The following is a 22,331-nucleotide window of genomic DNA, read 5'->3' on the forward strand; positions in this document are numbered from 1 at the left end:
CACACCTGAGCAGGTGTCTCTCAGGTGGTCAGAGTTACACTAGAGCGTGTCAAGGTTCTAAGACCAACTTCCCTCTCTCTTCTCTTCTTTCCACGCCCGAGTTTGACCAACACTCCGGGCAGCAGGCAAAGGGAGCATTCTTACTACACTCGCTTGAAGGCCTTACAAAGCTCAAGTTCCTAAATCTAACTGCCTGATGGAAACAGCATGGAAGGCAACCCGCTCGCGCCCTCTGAGGAGAGAAAGGCCTGAGGATAGAGTGAGGCTGTCAAACTGGTCGCCCGGAGCTGCTTCCTGGTCTCCCCTAGTGGACAAAGGGGCATGTAATGGTAAAGAGAAAGAAAATCCAAATCAGATCCGAGAAGGAGAAAGACATACATCAAGTGCTTCCTCCCATCTTTCCACCATGCCCAGGACCATCCACAACCCAGACGTTTCCCAGTTGAGAAGGAGCGCCCACCTTCCACAGGCCTCGTGAGGTGCTGGGGCTTTTCACACCTGCCTTTCCTCACTGGCCCCAAAGGATGCCCTGCCCTCTTCATTCTCTCATCTCCCCTGAAAAGACTGTAAATGGTACACTTCAAAGTGATTTCTACTATTTCTTGGGCCAATTAGGAGAAAAGACCTAAGAGACAGCACTTGCCTGGCAAGACCCTGGGTTCCATCCCCAGCACTGCGAAAACAAAACAAAACAAAAAACATGAAGAGGTAGAGTAGCATTTCAGAAGTCCTGCTCAGCAGCACGCAAAACCGGACCCAGGGGTAATCGGAACAAGGTTCTCCCATATAATGTGTTAGTCACCTCCTGCTGAGTAACAAATCATCACAAATTCAGCAGCTCAAAGTTACAGGTGATTTTTTTATTTTATTTTATTTCTCTCTGTGAATCTGGAGGGTGGGCATGGCTCACCTGAGTTCTTAATTTATTGTGTATGAAATGTGCCTGCACAGAGACTGACACACACCCACAGAGCACCTTTGGAAGGATATCTGCCTGTTACAGGCAAAACAAATTGACTAAAAATAGTCAGGTACCACAAAACCAAGTATCAGTCAGTGACAGATCACATAATGCAATGGTGGTCTCGAAAGATGATAATGGAGCTGAAAACGCCCTGTCACCCAGAGACGTCACACCCATCACAATGTCACAGCATGATTCGCTGCCCACACGCCTGTGGTGACACTGGTGGAAACAAATACAAACCCACTGAGCCACCAGTTGTATGAGAGCAGAGCACATACAAGTAAGTACAGTACATGACACTAGACAATAATAAACTACTGTGACTGGTGTACAGATTATACTTTTAGCATTATTTTAGTATGCTGCTACTTACTTAAAGAAAAAGCTGACTGTAAAGCAGGATGTAAGTTGTTACACCCGCAGCAGATGCCTCATCCACCTCATTTTTAACTGAGTCTCTTGATTGCCTCATTTTCTCTGGCGCTTAATTAAATCTTGAGTTATTCTATCTACATGGCCCCAGGAGTACCAGGCCACCCGCGTGTATATCACACATAGTCTATCTGTGTGTTGTGGCTATCTGGCACACATAGATGGCTATACATCCTTAAGTCTGTGAAAGTATACACTATAATGTTGCAACAAAACTGCCTAATAACGAATTTCTCACAACGTATCTCCATTATGTGGTGCAAGTCTAACAGTGACTTTAGAGAACAGATTATGGATTTAAAGAATAGTGTGTCCCTCTGTCTCATGTGGCGAGTGGCTAAAAACATGACAATACAATTCCACTGTCAACTTTATGCCCCAAACAAGGCTCTAAAGAACATTCTGCTAATAAGAACGAAAGTCATCCTTCAAGGGAGAACACATGCCATGTCTAAGGACATTCCATCTGCTGTCAGGGAGTCCCTTCAAAGAATGGGCCACCTGCTCAAAAAGTAGATGCCAAGAGTTGGCAGGAGGGCCAGGCTCGGGGTGACCATGTGGCAGTGCTAAGTTAGTGAGCCGTGAAAACTCAGGGGCTGTTTTAGAGGCAGCTGATTTTAAAGCACACAGTGGTCGTGGTGTGTACAAAGTCTAGTGGATCTGTTTTTAAGACAGCAGTAACGCTGTTTTATCATCACTCTGAGACAGGGTCCTCTACAACAGATGAACTCAAAAGGCCTTGATGGGGGGGACCTTTGCACTCTGACGGTCAAAGGCAGCACCGTTTGGGTGAAATTGAAACGTGTGCACTCCTGAAAATTGGTGCAATCCTTTGGAGGCACTTTATGGCCAGATGAATCGAGAGCCATAAAGATGTCCATACAATATAATTCTGGAACCCTCTCTAAGGAATTTATAGCAAGGAAATCATTCTGTTGGAGAAGAGAAACACAAAGATGTACAAACGCCTTATCTGCTGGAGCAAAAATTTAAATGTCCCATTCGGTAGTCAGCTTAGACAAGAGATGGAACTTTCATGCCTATGGGACGTGATGCAAGAGCAGGAACAAAAATCATAAAAATTACCAAGAAAGTGAAAAATGTTCATGTTGAGGAGAAAAGGATATGAAATTATACAAAACGGTTACAAATACAAGGACACTGCAGTTATGAAAGGTCTCTTTTAGGATGGTGATTAAAAAAGGTTCCTCCCTTTTCAAACACTATCTTCAAGAGTTAGTATGTTGCCCTTATCATTAAAAGAAAATCCACACTCCCCCACTAAAAAAAATTAAAAAGCAGCACCAGAAGTATGTCTCAAAAATTAAAGTCTCTATGATAAAGTACTAGGGTGTTCAGTTTGCACTTTAAGATTTTAACCGCTAGCACTGAAAACCCCAAAGAGCAAGCTGCAGGATGCTGGGGAAGTGCTGTACAGGGAGGTGGCCACTGGTGAAGGTGGGGAGCTCAGAGAGTCACAGAGAAAGAGCCATATTCATTCAAGCGGCATCGCTAAAATAATTCAGGAGGGGCTGTCTACCCAGACGCTCCCATTAGCCTGCAGAGCGCAGATGCAAAGCCAGTCCAAGGGTCGGGCTGTCTCTGACACAGAGCATCGCTACTTGGGCATGCAAATGTCACACACCCACCTGAAAACCCTCCAAAGCAGAGCTGCCAGGACCAGCACTTGGATAGATGGCTGAGCTTCTCCAGGTTGGCCACTTCATCTGTTAAACGTGGCTAAGGGCAGCCTCGCAGGGTTGCAGAGAGAACTGAATTAGACAACACCCATGAAATGTTCAAGTGCTCAATAAATACCAGCTATTACTACTGCCACGTGAATACTTTAAGAATGCACCTTCACGCAGTCCATCATTTCCAGGGAATTCCCAGCAGCATGCACACACAGAGAGGCACAATTCACAAGGCCACTCTGTTTCTCAATTATTTCTGTTTTATAGCATATTTCTTTAAACAGGGGGTCAAAAACTCCAAGGGACACTTTGCCGCCACACCCATGAGAACTAAAAAGCCAAACTCTTTTAGGCATGAGATTTTTTTAAAAGCTACTGACATTTGCCTGATCCTGGAAGTCATTACACGTCCCTAAATCCCCAACCCACAACCCAACCCAACTGCTGTAACATTAAATAACCACAGATCCCAGAACACAAATTTTACATTAGCATTTCTTTTAGCTTACAAAATGAATATGTATTTTCCCACTATGACAACTTAAATAATGAATTAAAATTTACAAAAATAATAACTAGGCTTTTTATCCAATTTAAATAAAATTCTTTTGGAATCTTCCTTTAGAGAGCAGGTTTCATCTACTTGGAGGATATTTTGTCCTTACTGCAGGGCTGGAAAGAGTTCTGTTGGGCAACAAAATTGAATTACTTGTCCACAGGGCCTCTGAGGGCATCTCCAGCCAATGGCCTAAGTCTTAGCAGCCCTGTCCTCAGAGGACAGCATGATGTTTGGTGTCTGGCCAGGTCCAGCCCTTGGGTGCCATGTGCCCCTCCTCCCAGGGAAAAATGGTGAGGAGTGGGAACTTCTTGGGGTACTTTTAAATGGTTTTCGTTTAGACAATTTAAATACCAAAACACAGTTATTGTATATTATTTAAAAAAATAAATTTGGGATCCAGTAATCTCTGTGCTTCTTCATTGACACACTACACAACAGGGTGCAGCGGCAGGTCTAAACTACCATAAGGTCAAAGGGACGATCAGAGCGGCCTGCATTTTAATGGAGCAGCACTATGACACGATAGGAAAATCACTGCCATGTCTCTGGTGACTGAGAAGGCCGTGGACTGTGCTACCAGTCACACTGCAGTGGGCTAAAAGGTGGAGAAAGTTCAATGTCAGTTTTCTCCCAGCCCAAGTTCATGGACGCCTGTGAAGTCCATCCACTTACCACCACGGCAGGGGGTTGAAGACCCCTGCTCTACGGAATCATCGTAACCTGAAGACCTGGGCCATGACTCCACAAATCCTTAGGCTCCAGCAGGAGAGGCTGAGCCCCTTCCAAGTGGAGGGCTCTCCCGGTACGTGTCAGGAATGGCTCTGTATGTGAGGACACAACCGAGCACAGAAGAGCCAGTCTGCCACAGGCCCCGTCTGAGGCTCTGACCGCCGGAGCTGCCTGTTTTCTCCGGACAGGCCTCTCTCAACTTGAGAGCTGGAGGAAATCGTCAGAGCGCCAGTTCAACCCCACTCTGACATGAAGACCACGCTCTCAGCAGTCTGGTAACACGTAAAAGCCCAACAGAGCCGATTCCAGAAACGCTGTCCTTGGATAGTTTCCAGCCAAGAGGATGTCCTTGGGTCAAGTGACTCTTCCACACCAAGCCACCCAAACTCACATGGACAACCTCGAACTGGTCAAAAAAAAAAAAATGTATATATACATACACACATATACACAACACACATATGTATATAATGCATATATACATATATGCATACACATAAATACATACATATATATATCAGAAATCTACAGGTCAAAATAGAAATCACAAACAACAGCATGAACTGAAAGGGAAATAGTGCTCAGAAAAGTCACTGCACATTTGCATTCAGTCATTTTTAATAAACCAAATGCATTGCTATAAATTATATTCATGTGAACGAATGCAAGTGAGTCTCTCTGACCTAGGTAGTTTTCAGGGGGATATGGCAGTAAGCACCCCCATCACCAAAGGATATCATTATTGAGGGCAGCAGGATGGTAGGAAATGGAAACAGGCTACCAGTCGTAACTTATCCTTGGATGTACCCAAGAGAATGGTTAACCACTCTCACCCCTACCAAAACAGATTTCTCCAGAATCTTTGGTCAGTCGGTCAATGGAAGGAAAAGGGCCCTTCAAGCCTCTCCCCACGCCAACTTAAAGAATCTCACAGCACCCAGGCAGGGGGTGATCCCGGCTCAGCAGGCTGGAAGGGAGGGTCACCAGAACAGGCTCAGAGCAGACTGGCGCCCACCTACGGATACGAGAGCTGTGTCCCAAGAGCCAGGCCCCTGGGCCCTAGGCTGGAAGGACCACAGTTCTTGCCACACTGGGCTCCCAATGGTGCCCAAGGCAAGGGCCACCCATGCCCCAAGACTGCAGAAGCCACTTCAGGCCACTGCCCTCCTGCTTTGACCAGTGGGTTTGCCTAAGAGCTGCACAGTTGCACAAGGCGTCAGATGCTTTTGGAAACTGAAGATTTGCTGGTGGTTTTGGACTTGCTCGAACTTGAACACAGTCCACGTGGTGTCTGGGTACCCATCTGTCTGTCTGTCTCTGTCTCTCACATCACATGCAACACAACCACTTTCACACAAGCCTGGCCAAAAGTAATCTTTCCATGGCAGGGTTCTCAGTGACAGAACCCAGGGCCACACACTCTACCACCGAGCTATATCCCTTGCTTCTATCTGGAACTCTGAGAACATGAAACCAAGGATGCAGTTACCCAGAAAGCAAAAGAAGACCTCAGGTTCATACAGAGAACCGCTCACTTGGACTCTCCACAAGGTGGTGGAAACCACAGAGGAGTATCAAGACTGAATACCACCAGCAGAGAATAGGTATGCACCCCAGGACTGCAGGGTGATACATTTGTGACCTCTTCTAAAGATCACAGGGTGGAAAGAGGAACAAAGTAACTTTTACTACCTCTGCCAGGCGGTCAAGGTAAAAATCAGCAGTGACAAGTCATGTTGACTTGACGTGACGTGATGTGGTAAGAACAGCAATTTCCCTGTTGCCAAAACCCCACGCTAATCATGAGAAAAACACCTGACAACTCACAATTAAGAGACTCCACCACACACCTGACAGAGCCACTAAAAACCAGGGAAGTCTGAGAAACTGTCAGAGACCAGAGGAGCTAAGACGACGTGAATACTAAGTGAAACGTGGGCTCCCGGATGGGATCTTGAGACAGAAAAATGACATTAGGTAAAAATTAAGGACATCCAAATAAAGCACAGGCTCAGCTAACAATAATGCACCAGTATCGATTTGTGAGTTGTCACACATGCACCATAGTAATGTTAGATAACAAAATCAGGGAAAGTAGACACTGGGTACATGGAAATTCTCTGGGTTATCTTTGGAACTTTTCTATAAAACTAAAACCTATTCTAAAATTAAAGGCTTATTTTAAAATACATATATCTATGTAACATAATCATAAAAAATACACATTTGCATAGTGTGCCATGGCTGACTTGTTGCCACAACAAACTGTACCTTGGAAAAGTTAGTAAATCAGTGAACTCAAGAAAAGGACAGGTTTGGCAGTGTGGTTCAGTAGTAGAACACTGGCCCTGGGTTCCATCCCCAGGAAAACAAAGGAAAGAAAAGCAAAAGGAGATGTTCCTTACTGATCAGTAAGGAGAGATTCCTTACTGAGGTTGAAACAATACAATTCTTTGCTGTTCTTTAAACAAAGAGCATATTATATATACTTGAATATGTAAAATAAATGCATAAAATACAGTTCAAGTTCATAAATTTAAAAAAAAAAAAATTGCCCCCTTGAATACGACTGAACAAGGACTTATTTAACACACATTAAATTTTCTCCTTTCAAAAAGCCCAAGCGCCAAATTTCACTTGTGTTATTCTCAAACTAAGTTTCATGAGAAATACCAAGCACTGATTCTAGTCTATTGTTAATACAGTATTTCACAAAAACCACTTTATGCTAATCCACATCATCAATGCTAAAGGCAATGCCAATGATTCAGTGTGAATCAGAGGGGGAGTCGCTAGTTATAATTCTATTTTGAAAGGTAGCATTAACTTATTTTCAGATGCTAAACAGAGCTGAAACATAAACACTGAAATCTGTCCACCTTGAAAAACTGTTTTATAATGACTTGTTGTCAAAACAGCCCTGTGACCAAAGTATTAGATAGAAGAGAAGTCAATAATCAGAAACACAGCATTTAAAAAATACAAAAAAGACACACACAGGCCCAGGGTTCCATCCTCCGAATTAAACAAAAAACACAATACAGTGAGAAATAGTTTTAAATTTCAAAGAGAACACACTCCAAATTAGATCATCAGCAGACTACAAAACAAACTTTGAAAATGTCCACATAGGACTGGTTTGTACAGTCCTATGACTTCTCCAGGAGAAGTCATCTGATTAAATAAGTCTTTTTTTGGATTAAAATGTGATGGCATAATGTAATTATACCACTACTGATAAGGGAGTATCCTGTGCCACCTGATGCCAGCCTTCCACTAGAAGCAGCAACAAGTAGTTTTAGTAATTTTTAAGGATTAAAGGTCTTAGGCAAAGAAGAAATATATACATGGAGTTTACATTACTGGAAAAGTACAGATGAAGTTGGCCCCAAATCCAGCGCTCATTGTGTGCCCAGAGTCGGGACCTAGAGGAGCAGGGGCACTTCTGCAGGAAGGGAAGTAAGGACGGATGCCCCAGCTGTGTCGATGACCAGGGTACACACCTGGCACAGGAATGTCTCTGCTCAGGTGACATCAACTCGTCTCCAGGGGCTGCCTGTGGTGCCTAAGTTTCTGAGGAACTTGAAGAAAACATCAGTCTTTTCCAAAATGCTTGAATGGATTCTACCTGGCCTTGGCTGGGTGAGTGGGGCTTCCCATGGTGTCCTCCCCCACGTAAGGGTAAGGAACAGTCGTGCTATATACTTGTTAATGAAGATTAAAGTTGAAGCTGAACTTGTAAAATCTCTGCACTGGTTTACAGGCTCCCTGAGGGCAGGTCTTTGGTTCTGGGATGTACTCCCACGCCCCAGCACAGAGCTGCTATCGCCATGTATTGATTTTATGAACACAATTTAGTTGAAATACCATCTGGACAGCAGGTCAATCTGTGGGAGGGACCGAGATGAAGGCAACTCTGTCTACATGGTCACATCCACCCTCCTCCTATCCTAACTGCACTCGAAAGTAACAGAGGATCACATCTGCCACTTAAATTGGCTTGTTTTGTGCTTTCAAGGGGAAAAAAAAAAAAAAAGTTCTACCACCTATGAAACTGTACCATTCCATTTTAAATGAGGCAAAGGCTCTAAGTGGCTTTAGAGAGCATTAGCAGCAACCCCTCATCACACAGAGGCAGGACGGGTCAAGAGAGGAGACAACTAGCTGAATCAGGAGCGGAGGAAAAGGAGAATCTACATCTCTACTCCTCCGAGTCCACATCCCCACTCCTTTTTGAAGTCCAAGTCACTCCCTTTTGAAGTTCAAGTTTAGAGCAGCAATTATTCAAGTTCAGAATGAAATAGTTTCAATCCAGCTTCCATCATAAAGAAAAGTCAAGAAGTCACTGCATAAAGACAGATGATTTCTTGGAAGGAGTTGACAATAAAGTCCATACAGAGCCATAACAAAGCCCAAGGTCTGCAGTTTTCCACTCGAGTTGCCCGCATTCCATCCTGGACCTACAGCTGAGGTCTCCTAGAACCACTCACAACAGGACCTCTATGGAGCTCGGTCCCCATGACCCACCTTCTTCTCATCTACAAAACTGCTGGATTCACAACACAGGCCTCCTTCCATCCTTGCTGAAAAAGCAAACGATACGCGTGCACGTAACAAAGAAATACATACATGGTTCTGTAGTAACTGAGAGTTTTCCAGTCTGTCCCAAGAGTCACTATTACATTTTCAGAGGTCCGTTCTCAGTCCACGAGATGGGTGATGTTAGAAAATAAATATGGACTGCACTTCTAATCATCTCCACCAAGGGAAGTTCAAAAATTTACGAAGTGCTGACTTTGTGTTTATCCTAGCAACAGAACAGGAAGAGAGGAGATAAGAAACAACAAAGTCCAAAGAAGAGCAACAGAACAGGAAACAATTTACACAAAACAGATCACAATAAAGCCAAGGAAAATCCCAGCTGGCAGGTCTCTGCATTTCTAGGTTTTCCTTACTTGATCAAGTAAGAATCTAATTATAAGGAAAAAGAAAAAAAAAAAAAAATGTTCAGACAGTAACATCATATTCTAGCCGGCTCGGAGGTAGCTCCGTAGACGCTGCGAGTCAGCAACTAACATCCAAATTGGAATCTTCCCTTTCCTTTCCCTTCATAAGGTCTAATTTGTGGTATTTTTGTTCTCTCCCCCCCAGGGTTTTAGAACTACACAAAGAAGGAAATAAAACATCCAAAAGCTAAGGTAGGTGACCAGTTCAAAATTTATCAGGCTGAACCCAGAATCCTATAAACTTTGGAAATAATAAAACACAATTTTTTCTAGAGATCATCAGCAATGTGCGACAAGTTAAGAAAACAGATGTCTTTGATTAGACCAAACTCTGCAAAGTCACCACTTATTAAAAGTAACTGATAAAGGTCCCCTCCGTTACTTGCATGTGGGGGGAGGGCCTCCTAAGCAGAATGTGCTTTATTTATCTCAGCTATATCAAGATGCTTCCTGTAAAAGTCAGCTTTTCATAGGTATAAATCATGAATATGGTAATTTAAAAAGCAGTATGTGCTAGACTTGAACATCATTACAGATGAAGAAAAGTCACATTTAAGTCAATCAGACTAAGAAAGTTCCTTCTTTACGAATATCAGTGCACAGTAGTGTTTTGATCTACAAAGATCTAAAATTTTTCACTATGTTGACTCAAATGGAAGAAAGAAATTGATCTCCAAAAGGAGATGTATAAAAGAATCCACATCACTGACATGATCATTTAAACAAAAAAGAGCAAGTTCAGCTACCTTTGAGCCACTTAGTTCTTGGTCGTGGGGGCTGCCCTGTGTGCTCGCAGATGCCGAGCAGCATCCCTAGTCTGTGGTCACTAAATGCCAGTAGCATCCATTAGACCCGATAGTCACAAATGCCTAGATACTGCCAAACGTCCATATGGGCAAAACTGCACCCATTGGGAACCACTAATTTATATACATGAGTGGGAGGTTCAGGTCTCAGCTAAGCTTTTTAAAAATACTAACCTTAAAATACCTATTTGTGGATTTGCAAAAGTGAGTTGCTTCTACTTCCCCAATTCAAATCTAACAGTTAATTAGATCCAAGAATGAATGAGAAGCTACATGTAATGTAATAATGTATGTAGTATGTTGAAAACTTATTTTCTTTCTTAGACATGGAACCCTGACCCACAGAGATATTCATGAAGAGAAAGAATCTACTTCTATAGGAAAAAGACTCAGCCTCTCTGTCCAGGATGGCTGAGATACATCAGAGTTCACGGCACGGTCATGTTTAAGAGGCAAAATATTAAAACACTAGACTCTTCATCTATAGGTGGTCAATCAGCTGAGCTTTAGCTCTACCCAGGAAAGCTTCAAAATGAAGATCATGATGAGAGATTACGATTGGCACTCCCGTCCTGTCTTAGACCATAAGGGTCATCATTTCTTCATAGTCCACTGGGTCTTATCTACTGAATCCTACACAAAAAAACCAGCAAGGCAGTTCACTGTGAAAAGGGAACTGAAGAAAGACAGAAGACTCTGCTGAAGAGAAAAGCATCTTCTAAATCCACCCCAGGCAGGTCCTAAAAAGACAGCAACTGAAATACGTAAGGAAAACCCAGGAATGTAGGTACACAGGCCAGGGGAAAACAGACCAGCTTTAAGATAAGGGCATGGACACTCCCTTGAGATGCATACAAACCGGAAAAATTGAAGGGGAAACCAAAGGCATGGAAAGAAAGAGCAGAAATGAATGAAAAGAAAAGTCTGGTTTTCTTTATCTTGGTAGATTCCGCTGAGTCTGCTTCCTAAAGCAAAAAAAAAAAAAAGGCATTTGATGAAAATTCACTATTCATCCTTTGCAAATTTCCAAAAACTGTCTCTGAAACAATTAAAGTCCCTTGCTATTTTTCTATCTCTTTAAAACTTTAATTAATTTAAAAAAAAAAAAAAAAACCTCAAGGAGCTTGTGTTTTTTATGTTGATGTCCCCAAGTTGGCTTGTCTCTCAAGCAGTAGAAAAAACAGTTTACTGCCAAATCTGACCACCCCTCCTTATACACTCACAGACTTGAAAATAGGGTTACAAGATTTTTTAAGTAATTATCCTTAAAATGGACACAGCTGGAAAGAGGGAAATGGAAAAACAAACATCAGTTGCTCCTCTCTTTTACAGCCACGCTGCTAAGTGACATAATTAAAATATTTGTTGACTTGCAGACATCCTTAAATACATGGCCAAAATTCATTCGCTACGATTCTTAGGCACATCCTTAAAGGAAAATCAATGGAAATATGGGCAGTCCGTCCTCTAATATGGCCACAGGCACCTTTCTAGACATCTCACTGTGGTCTGCTGCCTTCAACTTACTTCTCACTGGCTGGCCACACCCACAGTGGTTTCGGGGACCATGATGCCCATTTAAGTAAATGAATCCTTGCTGTTACCCACCCTGGAGCATGTTCTGTGCAGAGCTGGTCCCATGGGAGGTGGTGTGATTGCAAATCTACGCCTGAGAAAGTGAAAATCCCACCCAAGTTATAGTCCTTCTTAAACCTGGGGCAAGAGGGAGCGTCTCCCAACAGGGACACCAGACTCCTGGCTGTATCTCAGGAGTCTCGTATTCTGGGAGAAGACTACCCAACTCTCTGATGGCCCCAAGGGTCCTCCAAGTGTGGGAAGTAGGTCTGGCATGACCTGTCACATACATAACTAGCTTGGAATGGCAGCCAATGTTGCAGGTCCCATGGGGACCTTTTGAGGCCACTTCCAAGAATCCAAACCGAGACCTGGCCTGAACTTTTGTGCCCTGAGGAGGAGGTGTCGAAGCCATCCTGGGATTCTTAAAAACCTTCACGGGTGTCACAGGGACACAAGGGGACGGATTTGGTAGGTTCAGCTCCAACATTTGCAGTATGTACCAACCTATCCACCTTGATAACGATAACTCAAGAAAAAATAGTAGCAGCCGAGAACAGCTGACAGAGGTATTCCAATACCACAGTTCAAGACCAACTGGAAGAATGAAAAAATGCTGCTGCTTCCTCGGTCACCACTGCAGTGAGGATGGGGTTGAACCCAGCTCACAGCTATTTATGAGGAGGCACGTCGCACAGGCCCACGTGATGGTACCCACACGGCAGGCCATGCTGGAATTAAGATGCAGTTACGGGGTGAGCATCTCTAATCTGAAAATAAAAAATCCCAAAGGCACCAAGATCAGAAACTTTCTGAGTGCCCATGTAATTCCACAAGTGGAAATCCCACCCCTGACCTCATGAGATGGGTCACAGTCAAAAGACAGAGGCACCAAAAATGTGTATCAGGTGAACATGAAGCAAATGAATTTCACGGTTAGACCCTGGATCCCAGCCCCAAGACATCTCATTACCCAAATGCAAAAGTCCCAAAATCTGAAACACTTCTGGTCCCAAGCAGTTTGGGCAAGGGATGCTCAACCTGTATGTACTGCAAGTCCCCGCAGCAGTATTTTTCAATTGTTCCAAAAGGGATCACCTGAGAATGTGTTCGAATAGCAGATTCCCAGGCCCCACCCCAAACCTCTGCCTCAGACACTCCAGGTAGGACCATCCCTCCACTGGACGCTGATGCTCACTGCAGAGTTGGGCAGTTTGAGGACTACAGGCCCACACAACACAGTGCTGGCCAGGGAAGAGGAATAGCCAGGCCAACACGGTGTCCAATAATGCTCCTCTGTGACCCTTCACAGCTACCCCTCCACGGGCACTTATACGGTTACCAATTATTCACTACATCCTTCCAAAGTAGAGGGCCTCCTCCACAATGTGGCTGATAAGGGGTTCCTGAATGAGCCTGTACCCACACTTCACTATCACCAATTTTCCAACAATGTTTCTCAAAGCTCACGCCATCATAAAAGTTTATGGTCGTTTTATGCATTTACAGACACAACCGAATGAAGGGACCTACGGTAGCCGGCGTGGAGGATGTGGCAGCTAGAATGTGAACACCAGACTTGGTCTTTCCTAGTCCCAGGGCCTACGGCCAGGCAGCCCATAGTTCTTCCCCTTCCTTTCCATGGAGTTAAAACCAGAAAGCACCGTACTCAATTCTGATGAGGAATCAATGAGTTGTTATGGGTAAAATGTTCAGAACGGTCATTACGATGCCTGATGTATGGTGTGGGGAGGGGGAACTAACAATCACAAAAAGAGGCTTCATTTTTGGCTTCTGTACTTATAAATTAAAAATTTAACATGTGTCAGAAATATGTTGAATGCTGATTCCCCCCAAAATGCTACTTTACATGGGCAATTTAACCTCTAGAATTCAAAACACATTTGAAAATACGTGCAAGGTGCACAAAGTATTCTGGTTATAGGCATTCACTTTTAACCAAATTTGATTTTAGAACTCTAAAACAGTTTGAGTATATGAAATATTACATTAATCCTTATAACTACACAGCTTATGCCTTTCTCAATAAAATACGATCATGATTACCACAATTATTATTCCAAAGGGTTTTCAATCTGTCCTTTGAGCCATCTCAACTTTGGAAAATTCAGAATAAACGGAGCCTAAGCCATGAAAAGCACACAGCCCTTGAACTCTGCGGATGTGACAGCCCCGGTCAGCGTGATCACTGACCACCCAAAATACGGCAAAAAGTACAGCGCCGGATCTTGGAGGCTTCACACAACTAAAAGTATGTGAATTAGTGCACTAATTATGTTCTATATTGATTATCTGCAGAAATAAAAATATTATAGATGTGTTGGGTAAAAGAAAAGTACATAATGACAATATCATGTTTCTTTTTACATTTTTAATGTGGCTCGTGAGAACATTTAAAATTACATCTAGGGCTCACATTGGAGGCTCACAGGATACTTCAGTGGGACTACCCTGCTCCTGACAATCACTTCCAGGGGTATTTGCAGGGAGACGCTCTGCACTGAAAGATGCACACACCCCATTTTCTGCACATGATCTCTCCTGCCCTTAGGGAAAGCCAGGCTTACGCTGGGGCCCTGTGCAGACAAGTCCTTGTTACACGGGATAATCCTGAACCAGTGCCAATAGACAGAAGTCCCTAAGAGTAAACTGATCATAAACTTTGTTGCTTTGTAACCATTGTTAGCAAACTGCTGCTCAGTATGTGACCACAGATAACTTGGTAGAGCTAAAAGGTGGGGGGTGGGGTGTATTTAAAGACTAGGAACCAGCGAGGGAACCCAGTCCACAGGCCCACACTGCCCTTCTGGGGACTGGGGATAGTGAGAGGAGGATGACAGAAAGCCACCAAGTGCGGGTGGTGGTCGGGCTAGAATGTGAGGTGCAGTGAGCAGACAGATTGGCAGGAGTGATTAGGGAGCTGTTTTGATGTCCAAGTCAGAGAGAAAGCAGAGCCAGGCTCGGACAGAAGACATCTTTCAGAGGTAGAGTCAATAGGGGATGATAACTGGATTTGGAGATAAGGGGGAATTCAAGGATGAATGAGTCAATCAATGATGGGAAAAAATAACGAAGAGAACAGGCAGCCAGGAAACGGTACGGTTTGGGACACTCACAAGTTTCAAGTGGAACCAACGGATCAGTGGGAAGCTGGTTCATTCATGACTGAATTAACTAATTAATTAATTAATCAATCAATGGATAACAAACCACAGATGCACAGACAAATTAGAGCTGGAAAGAGGGTAGTCGGGAGGCACCCCCTACTACCTGGAGCAAACCGGCCTAGATTAGAAAGGCCCGCACAGAACTTGGGTGCATCTCCTCAAACACCATCACACACACTCTAGGACGGGACACTCTGGTGACAAAGGTTGCTCATCACAGCAGGGGCAGGCCAGGGTAGGCAGCCACTCAGCACCAGGCTCCGCCCTCTCTCTGTGCCCTTCACCCAGGGACCAGGGAAGGCCTTCCTTTGACAGAAAACCCAATACCGTCTCTGATAGCTCTGATATTTTATCACGGTCCTTATGAAGAAGAAAACAAACAAAATGAGCATCTGCAGGTGAACCTACATGTGTTGGAAGACGCATCTGTAAGTGGAATGAAGTCAAGACTTTTTCTCTCTCTGATCATTCTGCAAAAAACCTGGAGCACCAAGGCTCCTTCCCTGTCGTGGAGTTCTATGCCTGACTCTTAAAGAGTGGAATTCAGGCGCAGTGGTGTAAACCAGGTGCGGCGGTGCATGTGGAGGCTGAGGCAGGAGGATGTCAAGTTCGAAGCCAGCCTTAGCAAAAGCGAGACGCTAGGCAACTCAGTGAGACCCTGTCTCTAAATCAAATACACAACAGGGCTGGGGATGTGGCTCAATGGTCGAATGCCCCTGAGTTCAATCCCTGATACCCCCACAAAAAATAAAAAAGAGTGGACAGGGGCTCCTCCTTCTGACTATGCCGTGATCATTCCTGGCAGGTGTCAGATGCACAGATTCCACACCTGGGTGATGAAAGCAACAGCAGATCCTAAAATCAGCCAGGTGTAAGAATGCAGAGTTATACACTGTCAGGGGCTGGACGTTTTCCCTCCAAATAAAAATGCTGAAGCCCTTGTGCCCAGAAAACTATGTAAAGGCTCCTCAGTTTCATGGTACCCTGAGGGTACCAAAATCTTCAGATGCTCAAGTCCCTAATATAAAATGGCATACAGTATTTATAAGTCGCTTACACTCACCCTCCCACATACTCTAATCATCTCTAGATTACTTATAACATATAATTCACGTAAATGTTATATAAAGAGTTATTATGTTGTATTGCTTAGGGAATAATGACAATTAAAAAAAAACCTGTACATATTCAGCACAATTTTCCAAACAATCTGCAATTTTGTTCTGCAGATGGTTAATCCTCAGACACAGGACCCACAGATACAACCATATTTGGGGTCAGAACACTTAAGAAGGTGATTAAGGCCAAGCACAGTGGCATGCGCCTATAATGCCAGTAGCTCGGGAGGCTGAGGCAGAAGGATTACAAGTTCAAAGACAGCTTCAGCTACTTAGTGAGACCCTGTCTTAAAATAAAACATAAAAAGGGATGGGATGTGGCTCAGTGGTTAAGTGCCTCTGGGTTCAATTCCCAATACCAAAAAATAAAAAGTTAATTAAGGTTAAATGAGGTCATAAGAGTCGGGCCCTGATCCAATGGGACTGAGAATAGAAGAGGAGGATAAACCAGAGACGTGTGTGGGCATGTGTATGCGCACACGCGCACACACACACACACACACACAAAGAAAAGCCTCATAAGGACAAAGCAAGAGGGGAAGCTAGGATGTGAGCCCTCAGCAGACACCAACCCTGCTGGCACCTTGATCTTGGACTTCCAGCCTCCAGAACTGTAAGAAAATAAACTCTGCAGCTCCCTAGTCTGTGGTATTCTGTTATGGAGAACACACACACACTAAGCGGGAATAAGCACTCTCCAACTGGAGGAGGCTTTGCAGGATAACTCCGGCTTCTAACAACGAAGCAAGGACACAAGTTCACTGTAAGTGCTTCTGTCTGTCTCCCTTCAAATGGTTCATCTTCAGATGAGTCAACTCACACCTAAGATCTGTTCCGTCAATATCTGCACACGTTGGCAACAGGGCTAAGGCACACACCCAAGTGTCACTCTGCTCCGTCTACTGCCTAGTAAGAAAACAACTCTACCCAGCTACAGTCCAATAGCCTCATCTACTACCTGCTCCACAGTGACAGGGCTCCAAAGGGAAGGGCTTAAACCTAAATTTAAGTCCTGTAATCCCTGATATTGTCCCTGAGCCCCAGTCTCCTCACATAGAAATACAGAGTGGAGTCAATTTTGCCATGTTATTTAGAATATTAAATATGGTGGTGTATGTGCAGAGTATTTTGTAAACTACAAATTATCATACAAGCATTAGTATACATTATTTTTATCTCATTATGGCATATTAGGTCTTCATTAACAAATTGGCCAGAAAAAGCATCCTTTTTCCAAAACGGTTTCCAAAGAAGAAATTTCAAAGCAGGCTGAACATCCCTTATCCAAAATGCTGGGGACAAGAAGTAGTGTTTGATTTTTTTTTTTTTTTTTTTTTAATTCCCAATTTTAGAATATATACCTTGGGGACGCAACCCAAGTCTAAACATGAAATTCACTTGTTTCACATACACCTTACACATACAGCCTGAAGGTAATTTTATACAGCATTTTTAGTGTTCCTGCATTTTGACCACGACCTATCACATGAGGTCAGATGTGGAATTTTCCACTTGTGGCATCCTGTCCACATTCAGGCATTTCAGAAAGCTCTGGATTTGGGAGCATTTTGGATTTCAGACTTTCAAACTAGTGATATTCCACCTCTACTGAAATTTTAAGGGTACCTTTAGCTTCTTTTCTTAAAAGCATTACAAATACTTCAAAATATTACAAATAGTAAAAGAAGGAAGGTGACAACAACTAGCAATGCTTTGCTCAGTATCCAGTCCAGGTGGACATGCACAGACTGATCTATGGAAAAGTTGAACTCTCTGCCAGCCCACCAGTTAGTTATGTAGTTGGGTTTGTTTGGTTTGTTGTAGACAAAATCCCAGCCGCTGGGGAGGCTGAAGCAGGAGGATGGTGAGTTCAAAGCCAGCCTCAGCAAAAACGAGATGCCAAGCAACTCAGCGAGACCCTGTCTCTTAAAAGAATACAAACTAGGGTTGGGAATGTGGCTCAGAGGTCAAGTGCTCCGAGTTCAATCCCCAGTACCAAAAAAAAAAAAAAAAAAAAAAAGGGTATGTATGTATGTATGTGTGTGTATATATCTCCTCAGGCTTCGTGTTTAAGGTGTACATGAAAAATAAATGAATTTCAGGGTTCTGTCTTGCTTGTGTAAGTTCAGCTTCAAGTCTACAAACAACTCATTTGACAAGAGAATTTGCCAAACAGAGAAGTCATCGGACCAAATTGTCCCAGTGTCTGGACATCCTGGAGACCAAGCTATCTGCAGTGTGATGGAGGTTCTAGGCAGAGGGACAAGGATTCTGGAGATCTATTATTACAAAAACTATTGGGGTGCTGGGAACAAAGCACTCCAGCAACCCAAGCTCAGATTCAGTAAGTACATTTGCACATAAAAGGTGTATAAGCTACTGCACTAAGTGGCAACACCTGTAGCTCTCAGAGGACTTGGAATCTATTAAAGAAAATACAAACGACCCATAGAAGAAAGTCACGAATGTCAAATCAGATACAGAGTGCTGGGGAGGTTCAAGGGCAAAGTCATCATCTCTAGCCGGGGAGGATTTGGTAAGATGTGGGGAAGAATGACCACTGGAAGGATGAGAACTGGAGACACCCAGGAGGGCTGAGCAAAGGAACCCACAGGGAACACAAAGGCTGGTCTGGGACAGGGTCACCACTGTAAAGCCACTTGAGACTGCTGTGCTGATCAGAACCCTCTCATTTCTTTGGCTCTGAACACCGAGAAACTGCTGGTAGAAATGGTTGTGCCAGTCTGTGTGTCGGTGTGTGATCAGGCAGGAGGTAACTTGCTAATGTGGCATCTTCTGGAAAAAAGCGTACTTTGGGATAAGTTCAAGGTGAGAGGCAGTAAAAGAAAACGACTAAACTTTTAAATTGCACTACTAAAACAGCCCAAGGAAATGACAGATAATTTTTACTGTAGCTGCAAAGCGTTGATAACCTGTTGAAAAGCTGCCTCGACCTCCCTGAGATGTCTTAACCTGGGCACTTAACACACACCTTATTTTTAGCTTAGTCCCTTTGAAGTGTTTCCATTACTCATTTCAGGAATGAGAAAGAATTTGGAAGTGTCATCTGCAGTCCCTAAGGATGGGACTGTCAGGGAGTTTCTAAGCCTCTGGGGGAGTTATCAGGGAGTTTCTACTTCATTTAAGGGAAAAAGTTAGCTTACTAGTTTTCCCCAAAAATCACTCACCACCCTCTTCTGCCATTCTGGAGAGCAATCTGGAGTCCTTCAGTCATGAGGCTTCATTTTCAGTGTCTGAGAGCCACTTTCACAAGTCCTGTCTTCCCCAGGGCACACTGCAAGACAGTCTGAGCCTTCAGAAGCATTTGTGTCCCACAGAGTCTCACAGTCTGGTCTAGTCAGGGCAAACTCCTCTAATGCAAGTAGTCAAGGAAAGGACTCCGGTCATTCTGTGCAATCAGGGAGTCTTAGGGCATTCTGAAAGGTCATCCCTTGTGTGCACATGCAAGATGATTTCCAGTGCATTTACTATGGATGACAGATAGCACATTTCTCAAATACTGTGTACACAAGATCTGCTGTTTGTTGGAAAAGTGCAGTAACCCCCCCAATGTAAATGACAGAGGGTAAAACTATGACAAGGTCAAATGGAGCAGAGATGAAGAAAATGTAAGGATGTAGCATGTAATAATGCAAAATTCAAAGCCTTAAACCTGACCACAGCTGCTTCAAATGCACGTTTCGCAGGCCCCACCCATTTAAAAGGGGTCAGTTTCTCCACAAGTGGGCAGAGGGAGTCACAGAGGAGCCAATTTTCCAGGTGGCAATTTGTGGCCCAGTTTCATCCTGTGTGTCATGATCAGCCCCACTGTTGACAGACGGGGAGCAGCTAAGAGACTAGGTGCCAGGGAGAGGAAGTGAGTGAGCATCTCCACGGGCTTCCTACTGCTTAAAGGTCTCAATTTCAGTCTCAGGTGGCCACAGATCCGGCCACTTTCTTTAATCAAAACTACATCAAACTAACTTCGAGGAGAGAAATCTAAAGAAAGGATTTTCCCTTGCAGTACCCAGCTCACAAACAGGGATAACACCTGCTTCTTAGGAAATTCCTGTTGCCAAATTCTAAAACTACACCCAAAGCCCAGACTGGGTTAAATACCCTGTGTCCACGACTGCCAATCTCCTTCTACAACATCACACATGCTTCAAAATCCTGTTATTAATTTACTGGTTTTATCTCTGAGCATTTTATAAGTGAACTAAGGGTGTGCTCAGAAGCACAGTTTAGATCTGTTTTGATAAGTTAAAGTAGCCCAGGTTTTTTTTTCTTTTTTTTTCCCCCAGTCACTTCTAAGAGTTGAAAACCACTGTAGATAAGTAGATCAAAAGGAGGGGCATGAAACACACCCAGAATTACTTTCATTTCTACACAAAATCCCTTCCAGAAGCTTGTGCTGAACGGAGACAGAAAGGGACTCCCCTACCTGTGGGGCCCTGGCAATCCACACCCTCTGGTCTTTGGGTTCGGTTTCTTTTTAGGTCAATGCAGGACCTGGCCTGTGATGTATGAGGCCCCTCCAACACAGGGGCCTGCTCATCCCACTAAACACAAATTTGGCAGAATCAGCTTTAAACCTGTTGGCAAAATAAACAAAACCAAACAGAGGAGAAAGTGCCAGCCTCAATGGTCTGAAGAGACCGGAGCCAACTCCAAACAGGGTCCTGCTTTGTCCCTGAAGCTATTTATAATACCAGTTTTAAGTCAGGTGCCTGGTGTCCATTAACCATTGACCCCCAGCATCCCGAGCAGACTTTCCAGGCGAACTGTTATTGTCTACAGATTAAAGCGTTTTGCAAATTAAACCCCTCCACACCACGCCAAGCTAACCGCACTCAAAAGGGAGTTAAAAATCACAAAACAAATGCTTACAGAAACAGTTGGTGGTTAAATCGCCCTGAATAAACCAAGAGGATAGAGCGATTGGGAGAAACTTTGGTTCAGGTGACTTAAGAGTCTTGGAAAGCAGGCAGGGCGCAGAGACTGAAACCCGGCATAAAAGCGCCCTTGGCCCGCCAAGGCAAGGACCTCCTTTATGCGATGTGACGGCAGCTTCGTGCGGGATCATAAACAGTTCTAATAAACACAGTAAGTTCTCCCGGCCCACACCAGCCCCCGAGTCCCGGCGCCGGGCCCGGCGATCCTCAGCTATTCTTCCCAAGCACACGCTCCCGGACGACCCCGGCCACCACACGGTCCCACGCCCACCCCGGGCTCGGGGTTCCCCGCTTTGCCTCAGGCCAGACGTAGCCTGCGCTCCCGGGGGTCTCCAGTCCGCGGGCCCCGCGGCGCGCACCCCAGGCCAGGTCCCCGCCCGCGCCCTTGGCGGGCGCCCCCGCCCCCGTGCCATCTGGGAGAGTGGGGAGCCTGGAAGGGCCGGCAGGAAGGTGTGCAGCCGGAGGAACCAGGCAATCTGCAGCTGGGGACGCCCAGGCCGCGACGGGGCCGAGGGCACCGGTGGGGCACGGGAGGACCGGCTCTCCGAGCCCCTTCCCGGGCGCGCCCCGGCCCGCGAGCCCCCAACTCCGCCGCGCTCCCAACTCCGCCGAACCGCCCCAAGTTTGCGGCCCCGGCCCCGCGCCTTCCCGACCACGCTTACCTCGCCGTGGGCCGCCCGCGGAGGCCGGAGGGCAGCGGCGCGGGTCCCGGGGCGGCGGCCGCGCTGCGCCCGCCCAGGCGCCGCTCTTTGTCTGCGCGGCTCCCTCCTCCCCGCCGCCCGGCGGACGCTGCCGGCCCGGGCGGACCCCGTCGGCCCGGGCGCCGCGAGCCTCCCCGCCGCCGAGCCCTCCCCGCCGCCTGCCGCCCGCCGCTCGCTTGGCCGCGCGGCTCCGGCCTGACGATCCCGGCGGCGGCGGCGGCGGCGGCGGCGACCCTCCCCCGGCGCAGCGCCCGCCCCCTCCGCGCTCTTCCTCCTCCTCCCGCGCTCCTCCCCGGCCGCGCCGTGACGCCGCCCAGGGGCCGGGCCAGGCGCAGCGCGCGGGGCGGGGGCTGGACCCACCTGGGGGCGCACCCGGCGCCGCCGAGCCCCGCGGCCGAGCCCCGCGGCCCGGCCCGGGAACGCGCGCCCGAACAGCACCGGCCCCGGAACGCTGGGCTCGGGCGGCGCAGCGCGACCCGCGCGCCAAGGGAGAAAACGGTCCCCACGCCTGAAGCTGCCCGCGCGGGGAGTGGGGGCAGGGAGATGGGGACGAGAGGGAAAATGCAGGCAGCAACTTCCAGCCTGCGGTGACTACCGGGTG

General features: G+C 45.7%; 1 protein-coding gene across 2 annotated transcripts in view; it reads right to left on the minus strand.

The window, feature by feature from the left end:
- Positions 1 to 21,976, minus strand: part of NCK2 (NCK adaptor protein 2) — a 140,008-nt gene extending 118,032 nt beyond the window's left edge. For both annotated transcript variants that reach the window (XM_079111019.1, XM_079111018.1), the window contains exon 1: positions 21,692 to 21,976. The gene's annotated coding sequence lies outside the window, so the exon portion shown is untranslated. The remainder of the gene's footprint in view (positions 1 to 21,691) is intronic.
- Between the last annotated feature and the right edge of the window lie 355 nt (positions 21,977 to 22,331).

This window comes from Sciurus vulgaris, assembly GCF_902686455.1.
Source record: "Sciurus vulgaris genome assembly, chromosome: 14".
In the NCBI taxonomy this organism is placed as follows: Eukaryota; Metazoa; Chordata; class Mammalia; order Rodentia; family Sciuridae; genus Sciurus; species Sciurus vulgaris.